Genomic DNA, 8530 nt, shown 5'->3' on the forward strand with positions numbered 1-8530 from the left:
AAAAAAAAAAAAAAAAAAAAAAAAAAAAAAAAAAAAAAAAAAAAAAAAAAAAAAGCGCGGCCGGGTCTTGCGCAGGCGCAGTGCTGCGTGAGCCTTAGCCGCGCAGGCTGGGTGAAGGGAGAATGGCGGATCTGGTACCTTTTGCGGTTCCCACCAAGAGTGACAAAACCTTGCTAGTGTGGGAACTGAGCTCTGGACCCACGGCCGAGGCTTTGCATGTGAGCCGGGGCCAGGGTGGAGGGAGGGATGGAGAAAGCCGCCCACTCGCTAACTGGGAATTCCAAAGTCCGGCTTCAGCACCTCATCTGCCTCAGCCTCTGCTGAAGGACACTTTTTTGTTTTGTTTTGTTTTTGAGACACACTGTTGCTCTGCTGCCCAGGCTGTAGTGCACTGGCGTGATCTCTGCCCACCGCAGCATCCGCCTCCTGGGTTCAAGCAATTCTGCCTCGGCCTCCGGAGTAGCTGGGATTACAGGCGCCCGCCACCACACCCGGTTAATTTTGTATTTTAGTAGAGGTGGGGGTTTCACCTTGTTGACCAGGCTGGTCTCGAACTCTTGGCCTCAGGTGATTCGCCCGCCTCCGCTTCCCAAAGTGCTGGGATTACAGGCGTGAGCCACCGCGCCCGGCCCGCTGAAGGACTCTTAATTCTAGAGGGGACCCCAGCAGACAGCTACCCCTAACAGATTTTTAGAGTCCCGGAGAGGTACCTCTCCACAGTCAACACATTTTACTTTCTAGGGCTTCTTAAAGTTTAGGATCTTAAGAAGAAAACTTGTTGGTTAAGTGGGAAGTGTTTTGAATTGCATCCTTCTCGAAGAAGGGTTTGGGGAATATGAAGGCATGGACAGTTTTGTTTTCTGGGCTTGAGATTTCATACGCTTACTTGGCGTGGGGCCACCCCCACGGCTTTCTCTGTTCACAACATTTTCCCAGTTTGACCTTCTGTATTCAGTCCTGGTCTTTCCAAATGCTGCAGCGGCCCATCCTGGTTTCAATGCCGTCCTTAAGTTTTATTCAGCAATGGCTGCCCACGGAGCCCAAAAGGCATGCGACCGGAAGCAGCTTTTTCAGACATTTCCAGTCAAGGTGGCTCCAAATATGGAATTCCTAGCTCCGCTGAAATGAAGTGCTGAATTCAATAATAGATTAGCATTTGTCCAGCATTCTGGTTTATAGAATATGTTCATATGCATCGCCACACTAATCTTCAGTTCTCTGGTTTTTTTAAATTAAGAAACTCAAACTCAGGATAGTTAAGTGACTTACTTAAGGTTCCTGACAAGAGTTATGGAAGCTTGAGGTTGAACTCAAACCTACTGATACTAAACCCCATGTCAATTTTGTGCTGTCCCTTTTTAAGAAATCTCAGCTTGGGCAACACAGTGAGACCCCATCTCTATAGAAAAAAATTAAAGATCAGGCTGGGCACGGTGGCTCATGCCTGTAATCCCAGCACTTTGGGAGACTGAGTTGGACGGATCACTTGAGGACAGGAGTTCGAGACCAGCCTTGGCAATATGGCAAAACTCTATCTCTAGTAAAATACAAAAAATACAGTTCCCTATTGTGCTGTGCCTCAGTGGCCTCCTGTGTAGGGTAGAGGTAGCAATAGCACCCACCCCCTAGATGACAATACAAGTAAATCTCCTAAAATGTGCCTGGAACATAGGAAGCACCCAGTAAATGTGAACTGCCAGCAGCACCACCAGCAGTACCATACCAGAGGCCAAAAATCAGTAGACCAGGACCTTTGATTGTAAGTAATGTTTACCTCTGCCTAATTTTGTTAGTCGTGGCTCCTCCTTCACGGTGAAAGAGGGCTAAGTGCTTGTCTACAGAGGCAGAGGGAAGAGTGAGCACAGCTGGGAGAATTCTGCTCAGCCTGTAATGGGCCTGGGGGAGAAGAGCCCCAGGGAACAGAGATGGGTGTCAGCAGCTGCAGAGAGGGGAGGCTGCAGCTGAGCGAGCGTGGTGGATCACACCTATAATCCCAACACTTTGGGAGGCTGAGGTGGGAGGATTGCTTGAGCCCAGGAGTTCAAGATCAGCCTGAGCAGAAAAACAAGACCCCATCTCTACAAAAAATAAAATAATTAGCCAGGCATGGTGGTTCACACCTGTAGTCCCGCTACTTGGAAGGCTGAGGTGGGAGGATCACTTGAGCCCAGGAGTTCAAGACTGCAGTGAGCCATGATTGCATCACTGAACTGAATCCTGGAAAACAGACTGAGACCCTGTCTCTAAAAAAAAAAAAAAAAAGAAAAAGAGAGAGAGAAAAGGTGAGGCTCTGAGAAGGGGAAGGTAAGCCCTGCAGGAGGCTGCCCTTTGGGCCTTGAGGAGGTGCTCTTGGAATTACTTAATGCTCCGTAAGAGATCAGCATCTTCATCTGTTAATTAAAAATGGGATCTAAGGCCGGATGCAATGGTTCATGCTTGTAATACCAGCACTTTGGGAGGCTGAGGTGGGTGTATCACTTGAGGCCAGGAGTTCAAGACCAGCCTGGCCAACATGGAGAAACCCCATCTTTACTACAAATACAAAAATTGACCAGGCGCAGTGGCTCATGCCTGTAATCCCAGCACTTTGAGAGGCCGAGGAGGGCGGATCACCTGAGGTCAGGAGTTTGAGACCAGCCTGAACAATATGAAGAAACCCCATCTCTACTAAAAATACAAAATTAGCCGGGTGTGGTGGTGCATGTCTATAATCCCAGCTACTTGGGATGGTGAGGCAGGAGAATCGCTTGAAGCCGGGAGGTGGAGGTTACAGTGAGCCGAGATCGTGCCACTGCACTCCAGCCTGGGCAACAAGAGCGAAACTCCATTTAAAAAAAAAAAAAAAAAAAAACACAAAAATTAGCCGGGCATGGTGGCACACACCTGTGGTCCCAGCTACTTGGGAGGCTGAGGCAGGAGAATCGCTCGAACCCAGGAGGCAAAGGCTGCAGTGAGCCGAGATCGTGCCACTGCACTCCAATCTGGGCAACAGAACAAGACCCTGTCTCAAAACACAAAGAAACAAAACCACACACACTTTGAGGGGGAAAGACCGAAGAAGGGGAAAGACTGAAGCTGGAAGGGAAGGTTCTAACTCAAGACTCTGGGAATATATGATGAAATTTTATTGGCCCATATTCAGGTGATTTTTTTTTTCAGTGCTTTTAGCTTTGTGGAAAACTGTAGGCATAATTTAGCTATCTCTAGGGACCAAATGTAAAAATGTTTTATGAACATCAGAAAATCATCCCCACAAAATTTCTCTTTGGATTTCACAGTTCACGTAAAGATTTTACACCCCTTCCTTCCTCGCTGCACCTCCGGCCCCATCTTGGTGAAGGAAGTAATCCATTGTCCTCCATCCAAAAAGATAAATCAGATGGAGGCATCGCCTGGTGCTCTGTAAGGCTTGTGAGGAGTGCTTCTAATTATTCATGTGGGAGGGTCGCTAGTGTGGGCAGTGGGATGAGAAGGAGGCAACAACAACTAGGACATTCTTAAGCTCCTGGGACTGTGCAGATAAATAGATGGTAAGCTCACAGTTTTGTGAGCCAAGAACGAGGATCTGAAGTCATCCCTAGGCATCTCTTTGAGGATCTCTACAGGCCTGGAGCAGTCTGTCTGTCATGATTCATAATCTGTTTCTGTATTAAACTGTGGCCACGTGGTTCTGGCAACACCCTGAGGTACACAGACAACAACCTCAGATGGGAATCCAAAAACCTGTGCTTGGGGATTTTCTCTACTTACTAGCTGTGTGACTTTGTGCAAGTCACTTAATGGTGCCTGGCACACAGGCGTTTAATGAGTGTGGATCAAGTGAATAAATAAGTAAGCCACCTCCCTGAGCCTGATTTTCCTCATCTGGGAAATGGAAAAACAATGCTTCTCCAACAGGGTGCGATCATGTAGGTAGAATTGCTTTCTAAATGGTGCATCTCAAACTTTCATGCACTTCCCAGGAATCACCTGGGGAGCTGCTCAAATACAGATTCTGTCTCAGTAGGTCTGGGGCCTGAGTGCCGCATTTCCAACTAACCCCAGGGAATGTTAATGCTGCCTGACTGGACCACACTTTATTATTTTATTTATTTGTTTATTTATTTTTTGTAGAGATAAGGTCTCGCTATGTTGCTCATGCTGGTTTCGAACTCTTGGCCTCAAGCCATCCTCCTGTCTTGGCCTCCCAGAGAGCAGGATTACAGGTATGAGCCACTGTACCTGGCCTGGACCACACTTCATTATACAGATTTACATTTTTTTTAGAGCAGGGTCTTGCTCTGTCCCCCAGGCTAGAGGGCAGTAGTGTGATCATGGCTCACTGAAGCTTCGAACTCCTGGGCCCAAGCCTCCCGAGTAGTTCGGACCACAGGGCATGTGCCACGGTGCCTGACCCTGGGCCAGACTTTAACTAGCAAGGTTCTAGAGTCTAAAGTGCTTTCCAGGTGCTTGAAATCATTATTTCTTCAGCCAGTGGGGTGGGAGGGCTGTGCCAAGGGTAGAGTGACCAAACATGGAGAGGGAGCTGTGGATACCCACACATGGGAATAAAGGAAAATCTTGAGTTCCATAAGGGAAATCCTAGCTAGCCCTGAGAAGTAAATAAGCAACTTGATAAGCAGGAAGGTAATAGTAGTCTAAAACAATAGCTAAGGAAGTTAGAGTCAGGAGATATTTGGTTCCCCTCTAGAAACTAAAGATAACATCTTAATTTACTAGCTGTGTGACCTTGTGCAAGTCACTTAATGGTGCCTGGCACACAGGCGTTTAATGTCCCTGAGTTGTTTTTCAGAAGCCCAGACCTCTCCAAAGGGATCCGCTGGCATGTAGACCTCAGATAAGCAGGTGCTGAGGACTGACTCTGACTATAGGTCGTTCTAAATGTCTTCCTGAGGGACCTGGAGGAGGCCATGCCCATGAGCCAGAGCTAACATTCTTTTCTGCTGATCCCAAATGTCTAGACAAAGCTTTGCCTCCTGAACCAATTGCAAATCAGAGAATCTTTGAACCCACCTTATGACTTGTGGGTCCTGCTTTGAGAGAACCTTTTTAGGTCAAACCAGCATATAGCTTCCATGTATTGATTTATGATTTTACCTGTAATGTCTGCTTTCCTGAAATTTACCCCTGCCTTTTAAAATCTTTACCTGCTGCTGGGCACAGCGGCTCATGCCTATACTCCTAGCACTTCGGGAGGCCAAGATGGGCAGATCACTTGAGGCCAGGAGTTTGAGACCAGCCTGGTCAACATAGTGATACCTATCTCTACTAAAAATACAAAAATTAGCTGGACGTGGTGGTACATGCCTGTAGTCCCAGCTACTCAGGAAGCTGAGGCTAGAGAATTGCTTGAACCCAGGAGGCTGAAGTTGCAGTGAGCTGAGATTGCACCACTGCACTCCAGCCTGGACAACAGAGTAAGTGAGACTGTCTTAAAAAAAAAAAAAAAATTCCTTACAAGCCATCAAGAGTTCATATCTTAAGCATAAGCCACCCAATTCTCCTTGCTTGGAGTCCTGCAAACAAATATCTTCCTTTATTGTTGCAAAGTTTCAGTGTGGACATCTGGTGTTACTGCACCAGGTGAGAACACATGGTTTGGTTCTACAACATTCCAGTGTGCCCAGGATTGAGGAGCTTCCTGGGATGCAGGACTTTGTGTGTTAGAACCAGGGGAGTCCCGGATAGAACAATTTGGTCCCCGTATCAGGATAACGAAAGAGAAAGACATGCTTTGGTCTAAGTTGCTGTGTGACCTGAAAAAGAACCAGGCAGCTGACTGCTTAGGTCCCACCTTAGACCAATTAGTCTAGTACCTCCTATTTCACAGAGGTGGAAGCCATCCCAGAGAAGTCCAGTGACTTGGCCCACATCACCCAGCTACTCAGGGGCAGGGCTGAGGCCAAGCTCCCACCTTCCCACTCCCTGTCCAGCTCAGCACCTTCTGCATCAGTTTACATTGTCTTCTCTTAACACATTCCTCTTGATTTGGCAGACACAGCATGTTTATTTATAAATTGGCTTGTTTGGAGCCTGAAATTTAGCATCATTGATTTTGGCTGTGAGGTGTTCACATTTTTCCTCTCTTTGTTTTGGTTCGCTAAACCATGTTTTGTGAGTAAAACCACAAAGTAATAAAAACACAATGAGGCGGCTAAAGTTGTTCAAATGCAAAGTATCCAGAAATGTGACAGCATAGACTTTCTCAGATTTATTGTGTGTCCTCAGACAGTAGATAAAAATGCACGGGGTTTACTTCCAGGGATTTACGGGCCCAATATAAGTAAACAGCTGGGGTTTCTTTTTAGGCTGTTTCTCTTGGAGGTGGTGCAGGAGGTTAAAGAAAGCACCTCTGATGAGCAGATAGCTGGAGGCTGTTCCCAAGGTCATGTCTCAGTGAAGAAGTTGGACTCTAGCAGCCATCAGAACCAAGGTATGTGTGGTGGTCTTCAGAATGCCACCCCAAATCCTTTGCACTTTATTTTGCACACAGCAGGAGTTGTAAAAGAGTGCTTCCTTTTATTACTAATACCGAGAATCCATGCAGATAGTTTACACTAAACACGTGAATACATTGTGTTTTAGAAGGCTGGGTGCCCTCAGTCTCCAGATCTTTCTAATTGTATCACTAAATTCAGGTAGGTTTTTGGAGATAGAGATTGGCCGCATCATATCTGTGACACTGACTCTTCTGGTGTAGTTCGCATGGCCAGGGAGTCTGAGTGCAGCCCCTGATCAGTGCTTCATGCCAACCTGTGAGTCTATTCCAGGAACTAGAGGAGAGAGAGCCTTAGCCTTGCCTGCAACCAGATGAATGGTCAGCTTTAGTGGTGGACACTTTGCTTTTTGAATAGTGTGGTTGGTTGGCCAGCAGCTCTTGTCATTGTTTATCTCGCTCTTAATTTAACAAACCAAGCTGAAGCCTGAGCACAGCTACAACCTTGTCCAATCTCTTTAGCAACAAAATACCTGTGTGTGCATATATTATTGCTAAAAATATTGGACAAGGCTGTATACAAACACACACACAAACATACACAGATACGCTATACAGGAGACCCCTGATGAAACACACAAATTTTAAAAATTTATTTTTAAACAAATGCAGTGGGATGATCGTGGCTCTGTGCAGCCTTAACTCCTGAGCTCAAGCAATCCTCCTGCCTCAGGCTCCCAAGTACCTGGGACTACAGGCATAAGCCACTGCACCTGGTCATGCAGTGAAGGACTTTCTAAGCAAGACCTTGACTTGGAAAGTTGCCACCAACTCCCCAGCTCTGTGGGAAGTTTTGGGGGCAGGGAATTTAAACTCTCAAATTTAGCTGGTTTGCAGGGGGAGTTCTTTCCCAATGATGAGCTGGGGCTGCTTCTGAAGAACATTTGGAATTAAAATCTAGAGCTCACCCCAATCAGAGTAAAAAATAGTAGCAAATAAATGTTAGATTACAGCCTCTTCTTAGTCATACCTTTTATACATGTCATGAGGGTCATTGCCAAAGAAAGAAGTGAGTTAAGTGTAAGGGAATCTGGTCGGGGGTGGACTAGACTCATCCGAACGCTTGGCTGATGGTTTTCCAGTTGCTCCGTGGTTTATCCTTTGTGAGGATGCGAGTGACAATCAAGAGCTGGAAAAGTGGGGCCTCAGCTCTGCTTCATAAACCAGGCAAGGAAGAGCTGAGGGTGGAGGTAGGGGGCTGCTGGTGAAAGGAGGGTCTGAATTAGAGGAAGGAAAAGGACAGCACAGCAAAGATTTGGGTTCCTTTCAAGCTTCTGAAGGACACAGTGGGCTGTAACAGAGCTCTCTGAATGAGGGAAGCACAGCCCACTAGCAAAGCATCTACCACCTGTGTGTGTCTCAAATGGCCAGTGGGGCAGTTCCTGTTGTGGCCTGATTCCATGGATGGCACCACTTGTCCCACTCCCTAACTCTAGCACATGTTTCCTCACTGGGAGCTCAGCCAACCATATTGGATCCCTGAAGGGAAAGAATGTCAGGAGTGGAGGAAGGAGTGGTGATGCAGAGAGGCCTCTGCTGCTAGCCCCTGCAGGTAGAGAAAGTTCCAGATGCCTCGCCCTCAGTCAAAGCAAGCCTAGCTGACCCATGGGATGTCAGTGGCATGGGGAGTGGAGGTATTTGGCGGCAGGCAGCCTGTTTGTTTATGACAAAAAGTACCAGAGATGTGTCACCAAGAGAGGTCTACAGATTTCTCAAGCCAAAATACTTAGACCAAGTCTCCCAAAAAATAGAACCAAGCATTTCATAGAGTTAATGATGATTGTCTATAGGATCCCTGACAATGTAAGCCTCATCCTTTTCTGTTCTTTTTTTTTTTTTTGGAGACAGGGTCTCACTCTGTTGCCCAGGCTGGAGTACAGTGGCATGATTATGACCCACTGCAGCCCAACCTCCCAGGCTTAAGTGATCCTTCTGCCTCAGCCTCCCTAGTAGCTGGGACTACAGGTGCGCCCCACCACACCTGGCATTTTTGTTGTTATTGTTGCCCAAGCTGGTCTCAAACCCCTGGGCTCA

Source organism: Rhinopithecus bieti, unplaced genomic scaffold, assembly GCF_001698545.2.
Source record: "Rhinopithecus bieti isolate Rb0 unplaced genomic scaffold, ASM169854v2 scaffold_10685, whole genome shotgun sequence".
Classification (NCBI taxonomy): domain Eukaryota; kingdom Metazoa; phylum Chordata; class Mammalia; order Primates; family Cercopithecidae; genus Rhinopithecus; species Rhinopithecus bieti.